The sequence below is a fragment of the Pan paniscus genome, chromosome 12 (genome assembly GCF_029289425.2).
Source record: "Pan paniscus chromosome 12, NHGRI_mPanPan1-v2.0_pri, whole genome shotgun sequence".
NCBI lineage: Eukaryota > Metazoa > Chordata > Mammalia > Primates > Hominidae > Pan > Pan paniscus.
Window position 1 is genome coordinate 56,677,092 of NC_073261.2, and position 22,723 is coordinate 56,699,814.

General features: G+C 43.0%; 1 protein-coding gene across 3 annotated transcripts in view; it reads right to left on the reverse strand.

Moving 5' to 3' along the window:
- Positions 1-22,723, reverse strand: part of ANXA4 (annexin A4) — a 185,743-nt gene that overhangs the window by 92,736 nt on the left and 70,284 nt on the right. For all 3 annotated transcript variants that reach the window (XM_034953318.3, XM_024927721.4, XM_063594890.1), the window contains one exon: positions 16,057-16,154. The gene's annotated coding sequence lies outside the window, so the exon portion shown is untranslated. The remainder of the gene's footprint in view (positions 1-16,056; positions 16,155-22,723) is intronic.

A 22,723-nucleotide genomic window follows, 5' to 3' on the forward strand; every position in this document is an offset into this window, starting at 1 on the left:
CAGATACTCAGGAGGCTGAAGCATGAGAATCACTTGAACGTGGGAACTGGAGGTTTCAGTGAGCCAAGATGGCACCACTGCACTCCAACCTGAGTGATAGAGCGAGACTCTGTATCTAAATAAATTAAATAAATAAGTAAATAAAATGCTGAGAGAAAATTATTTCTAACATAGATTCTCATACACATACAAATTAGCAGTCAAATGTGGGGGTAAATATATTCCAGACACGTACAATTTCAAAATATTTATCTCCCATGTACCTTTTCTTAAGAAGTTTTCAGATGGTGAAAGCTTTTCCACCTAAACAAGGACATAAACCAAGAAACTTTTTTCTAAAAAAAGGGAATAGCAGAATGAACAACTGAGAATTGAATGATGGGGAAGGGTAATTAGTTAATACTATAGTTACGGACTTCTAATTTTTCTTAACTATAGAGTACAGCTAACATTTACTTACTGTGTGCACTCACTATGTGCCAGTCAGTATTCTAGGTGCTTTAAATATATGATATTAATGATTTAATCCTCACACGGTTCTATGAGTTAGATACTCTCATAGAGTAGGTGTCAAGAAGTGTTACTATTAATGGTATACAATCATTTATTAATTCTACAAGTTGCATTAAACTTCCTGCTGCAGATTGTATTTTTCAGAATTGCAGCAGCAATATGTTCAGTCCCATGTGCTCTTCCAAAAACCCTGCCCCCCACCTCAATCAAGAGGTGGCATCTAAGTCCTTTCCCCTTGAACCCAGGTAGGCTTCTTAGATGGGTTTCTGTGACTGCACAACCAAAGTAATGCTATGTGACTTTCAAAACTGGGTCTTAAAAGGAGACCTGGTCATCTAGCTCTAGGCATCGGTTAGCTCTCTTGCTCAGAACATGTGCCTTTGGAGTATATAAGTACAGCAGCCCTGAAACCACCATGTTGCAGAGATCATGTAAATAGAACCCATGAAAATAAAGAGTCAAGGAGCTTTGGCTGTTTCATGCCCCAGCAGTTTGAATTTTCCCTGTCCCTAGTCCAGACATGTGACTAGGAAGCCTTCAAGGCCACTCCAGTATGATCGCTGTCTCATGGTAGCCAGTTGACACATTCTGAGTGGGAACTAACTAGCTGAGCCCAGTCAATCACCAGAATCATGAGGGATAATAATAAATGATTGTGATTGTTTCACACCCCTGAATTTTGAGTGTTATTTTTTGGAGCGATAGACAAGCAGAACACTGCCAGGTAAAATTGGGTTTTAGCCTAGACTTCTGAATCTCCTCTCTAAATACTCACTGAAATGGCCCAAGACATGCAAATAGGGGATTTTTTTTTTTTCCCAGAGTGGCAAGTCTCCCCTCTGATACTGCAGTTGAGTCCAAAGCTCATACTGCTTACTGCACAGCAGCCAACAAGTTGAGAGACAAGGTGTTGGGGCAAGGAAGATGACTTTGTTTCAGGGAGCCAGTAAACCAAGACGATGGTGGACTAGTGTTCTAAAGCACCCTAAGTCGATAGATTTTTAGGCTCCTTTTATGTTGGGGGAAAGGGGAACAGGGAAGGAGTTAAAGTCCAGAGGTGACTGGTGACCACAGACATCTGGGCATCAGCAGGGGTCCAAGGAGGTTGCACATCTTCTTTGTTCATAGTTAACTGCTTGTCAGATCCACCCTTTTCCTATAAATCTTTAAGATAGCATTGTTACTTGTGTATATACTTCCTTACCTCCTCAGAGGTCTGTTTCAAAAGACAGATAGTCATTAGTTCTACAGTTAAAATATAAAATAAATTCTTTCCATGATTAGCTTGGCCTACAGGCAGGAATGAGCAAAAGCAGTTAGCTTGTGAGGTTAGAAGCAAGATGGAGTCAGCTATGTTAGATTTCTTTCACTGTTATGATTCCCCAGTATCAAAGGTTCATTCCATAATCTTGTGGAGTTGGGGACAACAGGATGTTGTCTCTCATTTGGCTACTTTCAGTGGAACTGGGCAGGGTTGACAAGGGGTGACTGTGGAATGAAACCTAGAAGGAACAAGTGAATGGGATTGTTTGAGATGTTGCTGAATACCCACTCATCAGTGAAGTTTGCTGGAATAAAACTGTGGGTACACTATACTCAAGTTGACACTACTAGAGGGCCCCTCCTATCTCAAAAACCGGAGAAACAAAGTGCTGGGATTACAGGTTTAAGCCACTGCACCCGGCTGGAAGATGCCTTTTTTGGGGGGAGCAAGCAAACTGAGAAAATGGTGGCCTAGTGTCCTAAAGAATCATCTTAAGTTCATGGATTTTTTTGGCTCCTTTTATGTTAGGGGAAGGGAGAACAGAGAGGGTTTAAGGTCTAGAGGTGACTGGTGACCACAGACATCTGGGCATCAGCAGGGCTCCAAGGAGGTTGCAAAACTTCTTTGTTCATGGTCAAATGCTTGTCAGGTCCACGTTATTGCTATAAATCGTCAAGACAGCATTGTTTAAATGTTGTGTGCATACTTCCTTATCTCCTCAGGGGTCTATTTCAAAACAGAGGTAATCATTAGTTCTACAGTTAAACTATAATCTAAATTCTTTCCATGATTAGCTTAGTCTACATGCAGGAATGCACGAAGGCAGTTAGCTTGTGAGGTCAGAAGCAAGATGGAGTCAGCTATGTTCGATTTCTCTCACTGTTACAATATTGGCAATGATAGTCTCAGGAGGATGGCCAGGCCACGTCCAGTCTGGCTGCTGGCCAGTGAGGAGGAGAGACTAGAGGCCAGATAACCTTTGGCTCCTTGGGACAGTGGGTTAGCAAAGCCTTGAGAAGAAACTTTGCCAGGGTGACTTTCCTTGCCAGATGGCTTCCTCCACCATCCTTTCAAGCTGCTGGAAGGTACCCAACCCTGCAGCCTAGGATAATGAGAGGAAGATTCTAAGAGCATCAAAATAGACAGGCAGGGAGCCAAAAAGAATTAGCTCATTGATTCAGTAAGGCCAGATTAAAAAAAAAAAAAAAATAGCTCATCCCATATTGGAACAAATGCAAAGCATGGATAGAGTTTTCAACCTTCAAGGATGAGTAAGCATAAAAAATTATATAGAACTGTAAAAAAAATTCGGGAACATAAAAAACATAACACCTAAGAGGTCAAAGAAGAAAGTATTTTTTAAGTTTTACAGTATGAAGCAAAAGTAAATTTTAAACAGCTTCTGCTTTGTCTTTCATAGATTAAAACAGGCCAAAAATGGACAAATCTGAATATTATTATTCATAAGGCAGAATTAATATTTATGAACTGGACTAGAGTTCACAGAAAACACCTTATTTTCTTTTCCTGTCTTTTCTTTTTTTTTTTTTTTCTAAGACAGGGTTTCACTCTGTCACCCAGGCTGGAGTGCAGTGGTGCAATCACCGCTCACTGAAGTCTCAACTTCCTGTGCTTAAGTGATCCTCCTGGCTCAGCCTCCTGAGCTGGGCTCCTCAGCTGGGACCACAGGCATGCCCACCATGCCCACCTATTTTTTTCTATTTTTTGTAGATGGGGTCTCACTATATTGCCCAGATTGGTCTCAAACTCCTGGGCTCAGGTGATCCTCCAGCCTCAGTCTCCCAAAGTGTTGGGATTACAGGTGTGAGCCACCAGGCCCAGCCAAATTGCAGATTTTTACCAACAGTTTTCTGGTGTTAGATCTAAGATGACAGCTGTCATAGCAGATTAATAGCTTAACACCAATAATTCTTCATGTTTTATTTTCCAGTAAATCTTAAGACTAATTCAGATGTTAATTTTCATTAAGCAAATAAATATTTTGCCTCAATATCCCTAAAGATGAAAATTTACTCTATCTACAAGAACAAGCGTTTTTAATAATGCTTCATTTTACTATTAAAGGCTATTTTTTTCAGTTGTCTACTAAACATTTACAAAAACTGACAACATATTTATTTGCAAAGAAAACCTCACTAAATTCCAAAATAAAAATAGGAGTTTGAATCTCAACTTTACCATTTCCTAACTGGTGACCTTAAGAAAGTCACAGATCATGGTCTCCAAGGAAAAGGTGGCACCCACAGCTTGCTCCACATCCAACCTGGGCCTCTAAATAATGTATGGCATAGCAAGGTAACTGATAAGCAACATGCCTTCGATCAGCACAGCTTCTTGACTAAGGTCCGCTTTTGGCACTGTAGTAATCTTTTTTTTTTCTTTTTTTGAGACAGAGTTTTGCTCTTATTGCCCAGGCTGGAGTGCAATGGTGCGATCTCAGCTCACTGCAACCTCCGCCTCCTGGGTTCATGTGATTCTCCTACCTCAGCCTCCGGAGTAGCTGGGATTACAGGCATGCACCACCACGCCCAACTAATTTTTTATTTTTAGTAGAGACGGGGCTTCTCCATGTTGGTCAGGCTGGCCTCGAACTCCCGACCTCAGGTGATCCGCCTGCCTTGGCCTCCCAAAGTGCTGGGATTACAGGCGTGAGCCACCACGCCCAGCCAGCACTGTAATACTCTTTACTCGATGAACTCTACTGCTGTTTGGGAAGAGGTATTGCCCAGTTTATATCACTTCTAGATATCAGATATTAGATATTCTCAGAACTTCTCGTTTACCTGATCTACAGACACAGCGAGCGACACCCCCAACCCCACTCCCATCAAGGGTAAAATCTAATATTCTACAGAACACATAACTAAGGGCTGGGCGCGGTGGCTCACGCCTGTAATCCCAGCACTTTGGGAGGCCGAGGCGACCGGATCACGAGGTCAGGAGATTGAGACCATCCTGGCTAACACGGTGAAACCCCATCTTTACTAAAAATACAAAAAATTAGCCGGGCGTGGTGGCGGGCGCCTGTAGTCCCAGCTACTCAGGAGGCTGAGGCAGGAGAATGGCATGAACCCAGGAGGTGGAGTTTGCAGTGAGTCGAGATCGTGCCACTGCACTCCAGCCTGGGCGACAGAGCCAGACTCCATCTCAAAAAGAAAAGAAAAGAAAAGAAAAGAAAATGTAACTAAGAAATAGCATCAGCATTTGGTATTTCTGTTTTTTCCTGCCCCAAAGGAGTGACACCTTTTCTTTCCTTCCCCAAAACCTGTTTTGCTTGCCATGAACTGCTGCAGCTCAACAAAAAGAGAAATCTTATTTGACCACAGGGAGGTTGATCATTTGCATCATATCAGTATAAAGTTCAGCATAGTTTGACAGTCAAATAATGCATTTGCAGATCATTGCTTCCAAGGAAGTGTCCTACCCCACCCTTTACTCAGATGCATGACAGCTGACAAGGAAGCCTTTTTTAATTCAATTATTGGCTTTTTAAAAAACATCTGCTTTTTGAGGTTGTGCCCTTCTGCTGCTGAGCCGCAGCTCATATTCAAGCGTCATCAAACCAAGCCATCATTATGAAAATAAGCTCTGATCATAGGGGTCAACATGGTCTCATTTGTTTTCACAAATACTCTAGGTGGATGTGGATTGCGCTGAAGTGACTGCAGTTAAGTTGGCTATTTTCAAAAACAAAGCAGGTGCAAATAGTCCAGGGCGAGAGTCAGCATCATCACTCAGCTCTTTCACACAGGTTTTTGTAGTAGAGCTTTCAGCTTGAGCTAAGTTTGTGGCCACTGCTAAGTTCGAGCAAGTCTGGGTAGGTCTGGCAGATGGATGGAAAAGTCCACTAGAGGTCTGAGAAGCCTCATGCAAGAAGGGAAGGGAGGCAGTTGTGCTGAAGTTAATTAACAAAGACCCAGTCATTGCAGGAGACTCCAGACCCCAAGAATAAAACTAGGACCCAGCCTCCAGGAAATAAGTCTCAAACATTGAGTGGGATGGAACCAGGCCCTATGTTGTTACCTTCTGCATCCTGGTAGACACAGGGAGGCCTACTGGTGACTACAACAAACTCATGAATTTTAATATAAATAGTGACATCGTGGCTTTTGGCTTCTTGGGGCCAGCACTCCTCAGGGCCAGCACTTCAAACCCATCGACCTAAAAGGCAGGTTTGGGGAACTGTTGGTGGAGACATAATTTTGCCTTACCCAGCAGCACTTCCCTGTCATCACTACTGGATGGAGAAAGCGAATATATGACACTAGTAGTGCCTCCTCCCGTTCCTACATTGGCAGTAGGCCTTGCTAATGGGTCATTATCAAGCAATCCCTAAGCAGCAGAGATTACTGCAGCTGTTAGGTCAATTTACCAATCTTCCATAGATTCAACCAGTAAGGAGAAAACACACCCAAACAGATTTAGACAGTTTCTTACAGTGCAGCTGGCAGCATGAGCAGCATGTTTACGTAGGTGCTCTTTTACCTCCAAGTCGCATAGGGGCCATGTGGAGGCAGGCCCAGGTGGATACTGAGCAGACAGTGGGTCTATGTCACAGCTGAAGAACATTGAACCTCAGAAACCCCCATCTTAGAAGGAGACTGCTCACAAATTTGCCTATCCTCCTGGATGTTGTTGTTGTTAAGACTGAATTTCATTCTTGTCGCCCAGGCTGGAGTGCAATGGTACAATCTCGGCTCACTGTAACCTCTGCCTCCCAGGTTCAAGCAATTCTCCTGCCTCAACCTCCCAAATAGCTGGGATTATAGGCATGCACCACCATGCCTGGCTAATTTTTGTATTTTTAGTAGAGATGGGGTTTCCTCATGTTGGCCAGGCTGGTCTCGAACTCCTGACCTCAGGTGATCCACCCACCTTGGCCTCCCAAAATGCTGGGATTACAGGTGTGAGCCACCATGCCCAGCCCTCCTGGGTTTAAAAAACAGAATTTTTTTTTTTTTAAATAAAAGTAGAGGTGCGGTCTCACTATGTTGCCCAGGGTGGTCTCAAACTCCTGGCCTCAAGCGATCCTCCCGCCTTGGCCTCCCAAAGTGCTGAGATTACAGGTGTGAGCCATCGTGCCTGGCCCCTCCCTGGAGAATGTAAGCAAATCTTCAGGGAATAAAGGGCACAGTCTCTAGCTCTGTTACCCTGGAATATCTCAGGAAGAGGCAGCTCCAAATCTCTTTGCAGGGAGTCACTATCTTTATCTTTCCAAGACTGTCTGTTACGCAAATATCTGTGAACCAAACTGTCAATGCCTTTTGCTCAGAAGGTTTCCAGAAACACAGAAGCCATGGAGAATTATCTCCCAACAATTATAACATCTTTTTATAAACTGAACACAGTACATTTTATTCACACCCCAGTAATAAAACCTAACTTTAATATGATGAAAATGTCACTGTAAATCACTTCGTGTGAAATATAAAAATCCATGAACAGTGTATAAAAATAATGACTATGAAGTGATATCTTTCTGGAAGTTCTTAACTTTATCCTGGGATTTCCCGAGAATAGCATTGTGGACATTTTGGGCTGGATGTTTCTTTGTTGTGGGGCGGCTGTCCTGGCATTGGAGGATGTTAGGCAGCATTTCTGCTTATCCACTAGACACCTGTAGCACCACCCCTAAGTTGTGCCAAAAATGTCTCCAGACATTGCCATACATGTCCTGGGTGACAAAAATAACTTCCCATTGAGAACCACTGCTCTATGCTACTCTCTTCTTGTGTAGTCATGTTTTAAAAATAAATTGTCAAACATCAAATGCCTAGGAATAAATCAATGGAAGTTGTATAAGACCACTACGCTGAAAATTATAAGATGTTATTGAGGGCCGTGCACGGCAGCTCACACCTGTAATCCCAGTACTTTGGGAGGCTGAGGCAGGTGGATCACTTGAGGTGAGAAGATAGAGACCAGGCTGGCCAACATGGTGAAATTCTGTCTCTACTAAAAATGTGAAAATTAGCTGTGCATGGTAGCTTGCACCTGTAGTCCCAGCTACTTGGGAAGCTGAGGCACGAGAATTGCTTGAACCCGGGTGGTGGAGGTTGCAGTGAGCCGAGATCGTGCCACTGCACTCCAGCCTGGGCGACAGAGCAGACTCCATCTCAAAAAAGAAAAATATTATATTGAGAAAAATAAAGAAGATATAATGGAGGAAGGTACTTATGATTTAATATGGTAAATATGTAATGCTCCCAAATTGATCTATAAATTCAAATGAGCCAAAAAATCTCATCAAGAGTTTGAGGTATGTATATAGAAACTGACAAACCTATCCTAAAGTTTAGACCAAAATGCAAATGACCAAAAAGAGCAAAGTCTATCTTGAAGAAAAAGATCAATGCCAGAGATATAAAACTATCAAGACTCAACAATATGACACTTAAAGTCAGTGTGGTATTCATATACAGATAGAGAAATAGACAAACGGAATGGAAGACAGAGGGCAGAAACAGGCCCTCACCTTTTTGGTCACCTGATTTATGACAAAGTTGGCAGTGTAGTGAGGAAAAGACAGACTTTTCTATAAATGATGCTAGATCAGTTGGATATCATGTGAAAAAATAATGAATTTTGATACCTATTTAAATAAGAATGAATCACAAATAGATTGGCCATTCAAACATGAAAAGGAAAACAAATTTTTAGAAGAACACATAGGTTAATATCTTCATGACCTTGTGGTAGGTGAAGGTTTGATTTCTTAAACTGGACATAAAAAAGACTAACCATAAAGAAAAATAAATAAATTTAATTATATTAAACCTAAGAATTTCTGCTCATCAAGACACTAAGAGAGTGAGTAAGCAAGACTTAGAGTAGGATAAGATATTTACAATACATGTATCAAAAAAGGGCTCATAGCAAGATCATATAGAGAAGCAATGAAGTAAAAGCACTATGGAGCAAAAGCATGAGAAGAACAGGATATTTACATATTGCCTCATTATATATTTATTAACTACAAAAGAAATAAAATAGTAACAGTACAGTGGAGACACAAGACAGATACCACCTTAACCAAATGATCCAAGCTAACTTTACCACTGATAAAGTATATTGACATTATGTTCTTCCTGATATGAACTGAGAAGGATACATTATTTCTTGCAAAGATCCATAACCATATTTAACTTGAGTGTTTCCTTTAGACAAATACAAATTGAGGGCATTTTACAAACTAACTGGCCAGTTCTCTTCAAAAACGTTAAGGTCATGAAAGAGACTGAAGAACTGCCTTAGGTTAATGGAGACTTAAGGAGACATGACAAGTAAATACAATGTGTGATCCTGGCTTGATTCCTGGTCCAGAAAAAGACATTAGCGAGACAATTGTTAAAATTTTAATAAGCTCTGAAGATGGGTACCAATGTTAATTTCTTGATTTTGAGATTAGCTACAGTTATGTAAGATATCGAGATATCAAGCCAGATGAAGGAAACACAAGATTTTTTGTAGGCTTTTTCCTGAGGTCTAAAATTATCTCAAAATGAATAACTAAAAATAAAGAAAAAATTAAATTTTTGTAAAGTGCCTATTCAAATATTTTGCAGTAAATTGGTAAAAGACTTCAACAGCACTTTATAAAACAGAATATCAAAATAGCCAATATAGCACATTAAAAAAAAATGCTCAACTTGATTAGTCTTCAGGGCAATGCAAATCAAAGCCTGGTGAGATACTGCTGCACACACCAGAATGTCCAAAATGAAAAAGACTAGTTATACCAAATGTTATCAGATTGGAGCAACTGCTACTCTATACACTGCTGGTGGGGATGTAAATTGGTAGAACCACACTGAGAAACAGTTTGGCAGCATCAATTTAAGCTGAACAAATGTGTATCCTATGACCCAGCAATGCGTAACAGTGTTCATGAAAAGATATTTTCAAAGAATTTTATAGGAGCATTATTTGTAATAACTAATAACCGAAATAATTTACATGTCCATCAATAGTGAAACGAGGCTAGGCACAGTGGCTCATGCCTGTAATCCCAGAACTTTTGGAGGCCAAGGTGGGAGGATTGCTTGAGCCCAGGAGTTCAAGGCCAGCCTGGGCAACATAGGGAGAGCCAGTGTCTAAAAAAATTAGCTGTGTGTGGTGGTGCACACCTGTAGTCCCAGCTACTCGGGAGGCTGAGGTGGGAGGATCATTTGAGCCCAGAAGTTCTAGGCTGCAGTGAGCCAGGATCATGCCACTGCACTCCAGCCTGGGCGACAGAACAAGACCCTGTATATATATATATATATATTTGCTTGTGTGTGTGTGAAATGAATAGACTGTGGCATAGTCACATAATGGAATACAATACAGCAAGAGAAATATCAAACTACAAGTACACACAACAACGTGGATGTTAATATTGTGTGATGAAAGCCAGGCACACAACAGTACTTCTTATTTTATGTTATTGATAGAAAATTCAAAAGCAAGTGCAATTCATCTATGGTTTTAAAAGGATAATGGTTACCCTTGGGGTGACTAGAAGGGTTTCTGGGGTTCTGATAATATTCTGTTTCTTGATCTAAGCACTGATTACATGGTTGTGTTCACTTTTGGCAAATTCATTGAGCTGTGTGTTTCTCTGTAAGTATGTTATGCTTCCATTAAAAGTTTATATTAAAGAAGTCAATCTTTTAGGAGAAATCATCGCATTTTTCTAGCATAGTAATAAAGACACAGCTAGTGTAAGCTGACAAATGAGTTAAACTCCTGAGCTGAAGAATGCTTGGATTGGCCCTGTATTAGTCTGTTTTCACATGCTATAAAGAACACCCAAGACTGGGTAATTTATAAAGAAAAGAGGTTTAATTGACTCACAGTTCTGCATGGCTGGGGAGGCCTCAGGAAACTTACAATTATGGCAGAAGGTAAAATGGAAGCAAGGCGTCTTACGTGTTGGCAGGAGAGAGTGAGGGGGGAAGTGCCACTTTTAAACTATCAGATCTCATGAACTCACCCACTATCATGAGAACATCACGGGGGAAACCGCCCCCATAATCCAATTACCTCGAGGTCCCTCCCTCGACACCTGGGGATTACAATTTGAGATGAGATTTGGGTAGGGACACCCAAGAGCACCCAGAGCAAAACCATATCAGGCTCTTCAGGAAAAATTATTTTCAAAATACACAATTGATCTCACTGAATAGCTCTGATAATTTTCTCAGCTGCATCCTGACAACTGCATAGTGAAAAAAAAAGTCACAAGAACCAAATCATGAAGTGATGACTAAACATATTTTACAGAATTTTGTGCATTTATATATGTGAAAGAAAAATTAATAAAATGTCAGGTAAAATGAGGTGGCTCTTAAAATGCCATTGTTTTCCTTAAAAATAAATGATTACTTGATTTTTCTAGGAAAATACAAAACAGAGGCTGTGAGTGATCAAGAGTCTCATTTAGCCTCTTACAGTGCACATTAGCCTGAAGGCCACACACTCCCTTCACCCACTGTTTGCTCTTCTCTGAGCCTTGAGCCTCTTCAGCTCATGGGAATTGACTTTGAAGGTGGACAAGACGATGTACCAGCGTGATGGAAGTGTTCTGTGTCCTAATGGGGGCGGTGGCTACACTGGTGTATACATTTATTAAACTCACTGAACCGTACACTTAAGGCACACTTTTAAATACATTTAAAGGCACACATTTGAAGCGTATGGTATGTTTATTTGGGGCATCATTCATATATTTAAATAAATATACAATAAATAAATATATAAATAATAAATATACCATGTATTTATATATAAATAAATAATAAATTTATATATTTATAGATTTAAGTATATGGTATATTTATTTGGGGCATCATTTATATACATTTAAATATATAAATGATGCCTCAAATAAAAAGATGCCAAAATGATTAATGCTAAAATGATAGATGTTAATATATATGTTAATATGTTATATCTCTGTAAATAGCTATATGTCACCTTGAGTCAGAATTTATTAAACTGACATCCATTATGTTATCAGTAAGACCTCCTGGCATTTCTCAGGTGGATGTCAGGAAGCTGAGCTCCCTGTGGCTTGACCTGCGTCTCCTGGGTTTAAACATCGGCTGACTGCAGGAGTCAGAGGGAGAAGAAAAGGAGACAGGCTGTGCATGAACTTGACGAGTGCCATGAAACTATTATTCCACTCAATAAAATTTCTTGACAGGATGAGCAGGTATTTTCAAATCGCATAATAATGAAGCTGGGATCAGCTAAACGTTCCACACGGACAGCGGCTGCCACCCGGCTTCCTCTCTCAAATTCCATCCTCAGGAAAGTGTTTCCAGTACTTAGGCGAGGACGCCATCTAGTGGCAGAAGAAGCAACCACAGGGCGAGAGCAGCGTGGCCGAATGAGTTCATCTTTCTTGCCCCAGCTTATCTTTCTTTCTTGCCCCAGCTTATCTTTCTTTCTTTGCCTTTTTACAGAACTAAGGTCTCTTGGCAGAAGGTAATTCTCCACTAGTGGACTGCCGGTGGTGGGTTAGTCACTCACCAAAGGGCTTGAAAGGATCTTCTGAAAAGATGCTTTGACACTGAAGAGAATTGAGGGGGCTCTTTTGAAGGGACAGAGTCAGACACTAAATCTCCCCTAGCCAGGACAGTAATGGTGACAGCTGGGGACACAAGGCTGCAATTAGCCCATACCTGCCTGACGTATTTGTACTAATTAGAAAAAGTCTTCTTTTATATGGGTGGATGAAGCCCCAGGGTGCACGACTTGGTAAATGGAATACTGGCTGTTTTTCAGCGGCCCTCCCTGCTTCTGCCAGGAACTCTTGTACAGTAGACAACCTGCACGACCATGTGCTGCAGCCCTTAGGCAGCAATAGTACCTTCTCCTGGCACCTCATTTGCCCACAGCAAACACCAATTTCTAGGAGATGGGGCACAAGATGGGTACACCCACCCTCAAATGTATCCTTAAGGTATTTGGATAGCCATTGTTGCATGTGGATTTCCATTTCTTTTCTTTTTCTTTTTTCTTTTTTTGAGATGGAGTTTCACTCTTGTTGCCCGGGCTGTAGTGCAATGGCACGATCTTGGCTTACCGCAACCTCCGCCTCCCGGGTTCAAGTGATTCTCCAGCCTCAGCCCACCGAGGAGCTGGGATTACAGGCGTCCGCCACCGCGCCCGGCCCCATTTCAACAGTTCAGAAGTTTTTAGCTTTCGGGCCTAGGTTTTGAAAGCCTCTTGCAGCTGAAATGGAGAAAGGGTAGGAGCTTCTCATGTAGTGTCTTTAGGAAAATAGCATCACAGGCTGGGTGCAGTGGGTGGTGCATGTCTGTAATCCCAGCACTTTAGGAGACCAACGTGGGAGGATGACTTGAGCCCAGGAGTTTGAGATCAGCCTGGGGAATATAGCAAGACCCTGTCTCTATTAGAAGAAAGAAAACAAAATAAAATAGCATCACACAGCTATGTCATAAAAGACTGTAGTGTGGGATTGGACATCCAAAGTTATAGATAAAGGGCATAAGAAATTTTATATCATAAAATTTATGGATAGACAAAAGACATACTGTAGAACTAAAGGAAAATGTTTATTCACTTAGCAAACATTTCCTAAGTACCCTGGTTGGAGACATTGGACTAGGAAGAGGGAACAATGGGTGACTAGAACAAGAGTCTCTCTGCTTGGCAGACTCCATGGTCGTCACCACATCCTTGCCCTAGAAAATGCCTGCTCTCCTCCCCTAGTCCACACTGCAAAAAGCTTGTCTTTTTTTTGAAGCCTTCTGGAGTTCAGGAGTTTCTTCATATCACTTTGGAGGCATCTTTTAGCACATCTTATTATAATTACTACATATTTATTTAGTAGCTGAATCAGCTTATTGTTTCTTTGTTTTCTATTTCATTGGTATTTGCTCTTATCTTTATTATTTCCTTCATTATACTTTTTTTTTTTTTTTTTTTTTGAGACAGTCTTGCTCTGTCGCCGAGGCTGGAGTACAGTGGCATGATCTCGGCTCACTGCAACCTCCACCTCCCAGGTTCAAGCGATTCTCCTGCCTCAGCCTCTCTAGTAGTTGGGACTACAGGATCGTGCCACCATGCCCGGCTAATATATATATATATATATTTTTTGGTATTTTTAGTAGAGATGGAGTTTCATCATGTTAGCCAGAATGGTCGTGATCTCCTGACCTCGTGATCCGCCCACCTCGGCCTCCCAAAGTGCTGGGATTACAGGCATGAGCCACCATGCCCGGCCTATTTCCTTCATTATTCTTTCTTTAGGTTTACTCTGCGCTTTTTTCTATTGTCTTCAGTTGAACTCTGACCCATTTATTTGTTTTTGCTATTTTTTATTGTAGTTAAATACATATAACATAAAATTTGCCGTTTTAAACATTTTGATGTGCATAAATTCAGTGGCATTAATTAAATTCACGATGTTGTGCAACTATCATCACTATTTCTAAAATTTTTCATCACCCCCAACAGAAAGTCTGTATCCATTAAGCAGTAAATCCCCATTCCTACCTCCCCCGAGACCCTAGTAACCTCTAATCTCCTTTCTGTCTCTATGAATTTGCCTGTTCCCGATATTTTATACAAGTAGAATCATATAATATTTGTCCTTTTGCGTCTGCCTTATTTCACTTAATGTAATGTTTTTAAGGCTCATCCATGTTGCCGCATGTGTCAGAACTTCACTGCTTTATATGGCTGAATAATATTCCATTGAATATACATACCATACTCTGATCCATTCATCTGTTGATGAACACTTGGGCTGTTTCCACTTTTTGACTATGGTGAATAACGCTGCCATGAACACTGGCATGCAAGCATGAGTTTGAGTCTCTGTTTGAAATTCTTTTGAGTATATACCTATAATTATGTCTTTACATCACTGCTACTTCCAACAGACCATAGACCTTTAAGGTTGGTCTCATTCATTTTTACATCCCCAGGCTTAGCACAGGCCAAATACACAGTAGGAATGGGTGTGAGTTTGGTAAATAAATGAATAATGATAACAATATTTTACATCCATGAATCACTTTGAAGGTTATAAAACACTGGTCATTTTTTAAAATTTAATCTTCCCAATGACCCTGTGAGATACTTAGGAGAGTCTAATATTATTATTTCTATTTTATAGAAGAGGATAGCCAAGGTAAAAGAATCAGTGTCAAAGTCACTTAGGATTCAAATCCAAACCTTTCACTATCTAGTTCAATTCCATTTTCATCCTAACTTGCTGTTTCTCCTGTTATTTCTGACAAAAAATATTGGTGAAAATATCCATTCTTACTGAAAATTAACTACAGGAATATAATAAAGGTTTTTCTATAAAAGAGCCAGAGGAGACTGGGGGCGGTCTTGATTTGTCCTTATTGTCTAGTCAAATAGCTGCTGTACCTGGAGTTTAAACAATCCAGAGTAATTTTTTTTTTTTTTGAGACAGGGTCTCACTCTGTTGCCCAGGCTGGAATGCAGTGGCATGATCACAGCTTGCTGCAGCCTCTACCTCCCAGGCTCAAGCAATCCTCACCTTAGCCTCCCAAGTATATGGGACTACAGGCGTGTTCCACCGTGCCTGGTTAACTTTTCAATTTTTTTTGTAGAGACAGGGTCTTGCCAGCCTTGTCTCCAACTCCTGGGCTCAAGCAATCCTCCTGCCTCAGCCTCCCAAAGTGCTGGGATCGCAGGCATCAGCCACCAAGGCCAGCCAGAGTGATCTTTCGACATCAGATTTGCTTGTGTTATTGCTGCTCTACGTGAAACCTTCCAATGCCTTTGCAGTGCTTCCAGGATAAATAACAAAATCATTAACAGGCCTACCCACCCTGTAGAGTCTAGCTTTTGAGATCTAAACTCCAATCTCAACAGGGACTAGACAATTAGCTTAAATGAGCAAACAGGCTGGGTAAGAGATGAAAAACAGCAGCTGGCTTTTGGCTGCAGTGGTGGGAACTGACAAAGAGTGGCCGGGCTGTGGCAGCTCGGAGAGTCCATGCCACATCTGAAGCAGCAGCCAGGGCTTGATTTATTGCCATGGGGGCATGCAGGCCCAGGGTGGCCAGACCTCCCAAGTTTCTTAGAAGAGCAGAAATCTGGATATTTTGTGTGACATCTATATATTTTTAATAATGGCAATGAATTCAAATTTAAAAATCATTTGGGCCAACACTTTGGTGAGAATCAGAGGAAGCAGAACAGGCCAGATGCTGCCCACAGAAGATGGAGACCTCAACTCTTTGCTCTGCATATCTCTCCTGGCTTACCTCCGGTCCCTCTGTACTCTGGCCATACCAGATATCTTCTAGGACCTCTTATGCAGTAGTTCTCAACCCTGGGTGCACACAGGAATCACTGAGGGGACCTGGAAGAAAAAAAAAAGTGACATTTGGACCCCTCCTCTGGGTATTTCTTTAATGATGTTCACATATAGGCAGATTGAGAATGTCTAATTACCAACTGGACTTCTGCCTCCAGCTGTGCCCCCTCAGGTCAATTTCCCATATTGCAGCAAGAGGAATCTTTTAAAAACATAAATCTGATCAAGTCACTTCCCTACTCAAAATCTTCCATGGCTGCCCCTTGCCATCAGGATACATAACTTTGCACTCTTGGAAGGTCCTTCGTGCTGCATCCCCTGCAGAGCCCTCCATCCTCACTTCTTCCCCTCACTGCCTCTGCTCCTCCCCACCGTGAATGAACTTTGCTTCAGCTCCCCTGAATTTCTTGAAGTTCCATGGATGCACTGTGCTCTTTCACCCATGAGCCTTTGAACATGTGCAGTTGGCAAAGCCTGCGTGAAAGTGGTCACCAAGGCACTGATGGAGCGAGAGGAGGGACCGGGGGGATTTGAAGCGGTGCAGAGAGGTGGCCAACACTAGTACTACGTTCAAAAAGAGGAAAATTGAAGGCAGAGATTACAATTAGTATTGCTTGTTTCCCTCTCCCCAGCCCTCCGAGGGCCAAGTCCTGAGCATATGAAACAAATTCTGAATTGAATCGGAATTACACTCTCAGGAAATAGTCTCTAGTCTGCTTGCTTATTTGGAGGGGGAGCTCATTCCTAATCTGAATGAGAGTCAAAGCAGAGCAGTAGCACTAATGACCTATGTATTCATCCAAAATGCCAATATTTATTGATCATTTACTGGTTGCCTGGCACGTTGGAACTGTAATGACAACCAGAGAGCTTATTGCCAATTGGTAAAGACTTGGCCAGGCACAGTGACTGATGTCTGTAATCCTAGCACTTTGGGAGGCCAAGGTGGGACGATCACTTAAGCAGGAGTTTGAGACCAGCCTGGGCAACATAGTGAGACCCCATCTCTACTACAAATACAAAATTTAATGATTTTTAACCAATGATTTTTGTATAATTAATAATTCAAAAAATAATTTTAGGCAGGGCATGGTTGCTCATGCCTGTAATCCCAGCACTTTGGGAGGCTGAGGCAGGTGGATCACTTGAGGTCAGGAGTTCGAGACCAGCCTGGCCAACATGGTGAAACCTGTCTCTACTAAAAATACAAAAATTATCCAGGTGTGGTCGTGGGCACCTGTAATCCCAGCTACTCAGGAGGCTGAGGAACAAGAATCACTTGAACACGGGAGGCAGAGTTTGCAATGAGCCGAGATTGCACCACTGCACTCTAGCCTGGGCAACAGAGCAAGACTCCATCTCAAAAAAAGAAAAATAAAATAATTTTTAAAAATTACTCGGATGTTGTGGCACATACCTGTAGTCTCAGCTACTCAGGAGGCTGAAAGCAGGAGGCTCTCTTGAGCCCAGGAGGCTGCAATGTGCTATGGTTGCACTATCATACTCCAGCCTGGATGCAGAGCGAGACCCTCCCTCAAAAAAAAAAAAAAAAAAAAAGACTGGAAAATAGTCGATGGTTAGAAAACTGTAAAAATGGGGGTGTGGCAAGGTCAGGAGTTCAAGACCAGCCTGGCCAACATAGTGAAACCTTGTCTCTACTAAAAATACAAAAAATTAGTTGGGCGTGGTGGCAGGTGCCTGTAATCCCAGCTACTTGGGAGAATGAGGCAGGATAATCACTTGAACCTAGGAGGCGGAGGTTGCAGTGAGCCGAGATTGTGCCACTGCACTCCAGCCTGGGTGACAGTGTGAGACTCAGTCTCAAAAGAAAAAAAAAAAATGGAGGGTAGCTAGCTTGAGACTTGGAATATCAGGAAAAGCTTTACAAGAGACTCTGGAAGGACTAGCAGAAGCCATGCTGTGTATGCATGTGTGTGTATGCATGTGCATATGCACGTATGTGTATGCATGTATGTGTGTATGTGCGTGTGTGCATGTGTGCATGCATGTGTATGTATGCGTGTATGTGTATGCATGTGAATGTGTGTGCGTGTGTGTGTGCATGCATGTGTGTATGCATGTGTGTGTGCATTTGTGTATGCATGTGTGTGCATGTGTGTGTGCATGTATGCATGTGTATACGTGTGTGCATATTTGTGTATGCATGTGTGTGCTGTGGATAGGGCTGATGGGAAAGAAGGAAGCCCCAAAGCACAAGAAGCAGCAGGTATAAAGCCCTGGAACCAAAGAAGGCATGACAGGTTCTGGAAAGTGTAAGTAATTCCACAAGTCTGAACCTGAGTGATTCTATGACCTCTTCCAGTGACCTCAAATTCTGGCTAAGCATTTCCCAAACGTAGCTGAAATAGAATCTACTTGAGAAAGTTGAATATAATTTAGTTCCTGGCTGGTGTATTACATCCCCCCAAGAATCTCTTAAGAGATTGTCAGGTAAAGAAGGAAGGGTGAAATGACAAATATCCAGAGGGTGGGGGTGCCATTTATTTATATTGCAATCCATCTCCCAGTGGTAGCCTTCTTTGGGAACTCTGACCAGCTGGGGGGACCTTTCCCCACAGGTTCAAGCTTTTGTCTAGCAAATCTGGGGTCCTCACTTCTGTTATGTAGATGGGAAGCAAGGTTCTCCTGGGGTTACACAGCAGGAACTTGACATTTGGAGAATGTGATTGATGAGTTCTGTCCTCCCACAGAGAAGTCCCATGGTGAGAGAGGGCTCTAGAAGCCAAGTAGCCAGGGGACTTTCCAAACTAAACATCTGCTATGAAATGCAGACACTGAGCTATGCCTGACCTAGCTAGACATACAGCCTCAGGGTATCAAGCATCTCCCTAGCCAGGGTTTCCCCATTAAAACTATTCCTTTTAATTCCAGCTTTCTTACTTAGAGGACCCCTGCTGAAACATTCTAGAGGGAAGGGAGTGCATAGGTTGTGTCTCTTAGTTTGTCTGTCATCTGGTAGAAAGCCAAGGCCCATGGGGATCCAGGCACATTCTAGTTTAGTTAGTGCCTGAAACAAGCAAACTGGATGAGGTACCGGTCCCAGGCATCAGGAAGGCTCAGGGCATCTGCTGCAGAGGCAAGGCTTTGTGGGGAGGGGTCACAGGGAACAACATATTCCAAAGAAGATGAAACAAAGAAAAGCAAAGTTTCCAGTTAGATATGTGGAGTTAAAGAGGAAATGGCGGTAACAGAAAGATGCAGCGACGGGTAATTCCAGAAATGAAAAGGATGGGACATCAGGCCTTTCTGCTTCAACTCAAAGTCGGATCCCTTGAACTCACAAAATAATATTGGCTGATACCCTGGAGAGGGAGGCCTTTGTTACCCTCATTTATGATGCAGGAATAATGATCAAATGCCACCTGCTTGTGTCGATGAGCCAGGCCTGACAATTAAAGGGTGGGCGCCAGGATGGGCTTTGGGAGCGTGGGATGAAAGGCACTGGATGAGAACAAAGGGGCCATGGTGGGAGTTTTCCAGCACCAGCCTCAGTTTTCTGCACAGAAGCCTCCTGCCACCTCAATGCCAGCTTTGAAGGCATAGGCAGGCAAAGAAAACCAACAAGCCAAACAAAATGCATATGGATGCTTTTAAATGGGCATGTTCCTATTCAGTGGGCATGAATTGGAGAATATTCATCTTCAGCCACCTCCTGCACCCTCAGGGCGTCAGCTCCTCCTTCCAGGACCACTGAAGAGATGGAGCCCCCACCCCAGCCCCTCTGCTACACGATGCTGCTTTACGGTCTCCCCTGCACTTCCCTTGTTTCTTGATTGGTTTCTCTGGTTATCATCTGTTTTGTCTTGCCACAGTGTGATGCCAGGGAGCAGAGGCTGGACGGTGTTCTCCTCCACACAGTGCTTGGCCAGTAGTAGGCAGACAGCAAACAGCTGAATTGATGACTCAGAAAAACTTAAACATCGCCAACTCTGTCATCTCTTTTAGTAAACCTACTGGACAATTCCATTTAAATGTATGATACTTACTTCAAACTGCACATGAACAAAACACAACTCTTTTTGTTCTTGCCCTCCCCTCTGGCCAATGACCAAGTCAAAAACGTCGAGTCATTTTCCATCCTGAGCTCTTCACCTGGATTCCCGGAGCAGCCTCGTAACTAATCCGCTGCCCTCCTGTTGTGCTGTCTCTCAGACCCGTTCTCCCGAGTGATCTTCTCAAAACGAGCTTGAGCATGTCACACCACTGCTTGAAACCCTCTGGGGGCTCCCTGTCGCCCTCACATAAAGACCAAACATTTTAACCTGACAAATAAGGCCTTCCCTGATGTGGCTCTCGCCCGTCTCTCCAACCCCCTCCGCACATCTCAGCTCAAGTCATCCTGAGCTGCTCGCAGTTCCTCGAGTGCAGCTGCTGTTACGTTCACCCTCTGCCTCTCCTCTTATCTTTCTGGTGAATCCCTTTTTTCCTGGTTCACCTGTTCTATGAAGACTTTTTTTGACCAGTATTGTATTTCTCAGGACTCTTGACTTTAAGGGACAGAAACCCAACACAAACTAGCTTCAGTTAAAAGGGGATGTATTAACTCATTTAAGTAAGGACTAGACAGAGCCACCACAGGAATGGCTAGATCCAGACACCCAAACAATGCTGTCAGCTCTCTCTCTCTCTCTTACTCATATGTACATGTATTTTGGCTTCTTATTATGAGTTGGTCTCATCCTTTCTTGCTAGGGGAGACTGTACTCACAGGGAACTCTAGACTTACATATGGTTTGATCACTCCAGGAGAGAGTGAGGCTTCTTTCTCCCAGTCTCAGGTTATTAAAATTATGGGAAAGGCTAAGAGTAGCCTGGCTGGTGACGTGTGCCCAGCACTTGGCCCATGACTAGAGGGACAGTGTTGTGATTGACCATGCCTTGGACTCTCTTTCTTGACCTAGGAAGAAAGAATGGGTATTCCTCTTGAGGAAGCAGCTGCCAGATAAAAGAGGGAGTCTGTTATCACATAAAGAGGGTAGACCACTGATGTCTCCTTACCCCTCCCTCCACCTCCATTTTTGTTCCCACTGCCCTCTGTGCATAGGCACAGAAGGGGACAAAACAGATTTTGGACTCAGATAGACATAGAGCCAGTTACTGGCTTTATAGTAACTATGTGACTTTGGGAATGTTTTAAGCCTCTTCGTGCCTCTGCATTTGCATCTGTACAATGTTTTAGGGATGTGTTGTGAGGGTTAAAAACCTAGGCAAATTATCTGGGACATAGTAGGTACTATGGCAGTCATAACAATTATATTTGACCATCTCCCCTTTCTAAACCATGATTTGGCCAGGCGTGATGGCTTATGCCTGTAATCCCAGCACTTTGGGAGGCCGAGGTGGGAGGATCACTTGAGACCAGGAGTTCAAGACCAGCCTGGCCAACATGGTGAAACCCCGTCTCTACTAAAAATACAAAAATTAGCCAGGCATGGTGGTGCGTACCTGTAATCCCAGCTACTTGGGAGGCTGAGGTGAGAATCGCTTGAACCCAGGAGGGGGAGGTTGTGGTGAGAGGAGATTGCACCACTGCACTCCAGCCTGGGTGACAGAGTGAGACTCCATTTCAAAAAATAAATAAATAAAATAAAATAAAAAACAAACCATGATTTGCTTGAGGCAGGGCCTTATTTTAGGCAAAATTTAACTTGGTTATAACAGCAGGGCTCAAATATATGATGGCTTGATTTCTGTCCACTGAAACAGGATGATACTGAAAGATAAGGCAAGTTTTGCAGATGAGGGAGATATTCAGTTCTGTCTTCTTCAATCTTGGCTTTATGATACTGGCACATTGTCATTACGTAGTCTTCTGTTTCAAGCTCTCCAAAGCATCTCCACATTTGTTACTTGACTTCACTGTGTCACCCTGGAGGGAGGACCTTGCGTTAGGCTTCATGAACAGATCTGATGAGGGATCCACAAGACACAAGGTTAACCAAGAATGGGCAGCAGGGGGCGTTGTGGACAAACCCCGGGGAAGCCAAGGGAAAAACTGCAGAGGTTCTGAACCTAGACCTGCCCAACGTCCTGCTGACCGACTCAGGCACCTCCGGACCTGGGTGTCTGGCTATTGATTGGGTACATGCTGAAGCACGCTTGCCTCCCAGGGCATCCCATCACAAATTAGGCCCCAGCTCTGGGATCTGGCCCAACGCAGGCCCTCTCCCATGTATAGGAGCTGTGGGGACAACACAGGAGGTTAATGGGAGCTCGGCCAGGATCCCAGGAAATAAAGCACTGAGGTTTGATACATTGATGGGCACACTGTGGACAGCAGGCTGGCTGGACTGGGGCAGGTGGAGTGTTATGTGAGTTTTTGGTCACGTGCCCTCGCCGAAGCCCCGTCTCATATATTCTTAGGCTTCCTCCGGCTTCGGTTGCCAGGAGTAGGTGCTTGTATTCTATAGAGTCGTTTATATTTGAAATCCTGCATGGATGCGTTTGGTTCTCACCGCATCCTTCCTCCCTTCTGGAAACTGTACGCTCCCCTCCTTTGGAGAAGGTCACTTCTCCACTCCATGGGGTTCTGGTGGGGCTCCCAGAATGTGCCCACATCTCCACCCTTACCCCACCCCCCGGCCCACCCAGCC